We start from the raw sequence: 1,157 nt of genomic DNA, 5'->3' as shown, positions 1-1,157 counted from the left end.
AGCTGGAGTGGATTCATCTGCACTGACCCGGGGCATTAACCTGCACGTGAAGGGTGTGTCTCATACCTCAGTGTTTGAACATGAGTGTTTTTGCGTCCCAATTCATATACTTATACTGTGCACTTATAGTATGTAGACTTTTTGTGAAGAAAAAAGCAAAAGAGCATGCAAGTACTAGGACATATGCTGCATCCTAAATTCGCCTACTATCCATCCTAAATTCTCAAGAAGGCAACACGATAGATTAAGAGCCAGGAGGGTGTAAACTTGTGCACAAGACGATCTTTGTAAATCGTTATTATTTTGTCTTCTGGGAATCATGTAAATATCTTACGTAGCTTATTAGCTTATGTACTAAATAAATAAATAAATAAGATAACAATTTACAAAGATTCAAAAAGTTCAAAAGTAAACACCATCCCCCCCCCCCCCCCCCCCCCCCCGACACCCCACCCCACTCCACGGCCCTTAATATATCGTGTTGCCTTCTTGAGCATCGGTGAATGTTTGCACCTTTTGTAATACAGTAGTTGTCTACGAGTCCCTCAGTATTAAAAGATGGATCTTAGAATAATATAGTCGCTGTTGGAAAGGGGTCAAATATGTAGAAGATGCTGGAGAAGCAAAGAATGTGCAGGATCTGGAGTATTTTTTCTGAAGAACAGTGGGCAGTTTAACTGCTCAGGACAAACAAGGGACTCGTGATCAACTATCGCAAAACATAAAAACAGTCGCTGATCATCCAGGTAACAACACACAGTATTAAGAATCAAGCGTATGTAAACTTTTGAACTGGTTCATTTGTGTGTAAATTCAGTTATTATTGTGTCTTTTATACTATATGTAAACATCTGTTATGTGAAATATATGTGTATTCAGGGCAGAACTAAAATTAAAAACAAAATACAACTTTTATGATCCCTCTTTTCTTTATTAATATTATTATTATTATTATTAACATTACGATTCTGAAAGGGGTATGTAAATTTATGAGTACAACTGTATAATTCCATTTACCATTCTTTTGATTTATTTGTATTTAGATTTAATATGTAGCGCTTAACATTTAAGTTCTTACATGACGTTACACTCGTCAGTCATGTTTGCAGGTTGATTTCAGTGATGCAAACCATCACAAATCTCCTCCTCCCTCATGC

This window comes from Ictalurus punctatus, chromosome 15 (assembly GCF_001660625.3).
Source record: "Ictalurus punctatus breed USDA103 chromosome 15, Coco_2.0, whole genome shotgun sequence".
NCBI classification, from domain to species: Eukaryota; Metazoa; Chordata; class Actinopteri; order Siluriformes; family Ictaluridae; genus Ictalurus; species Ictalurus punctatus.
The sequence above is the reverse complement of the archived record's forward strand: the minus strand, read 5'-3'. Positions refer to the sequence as shown.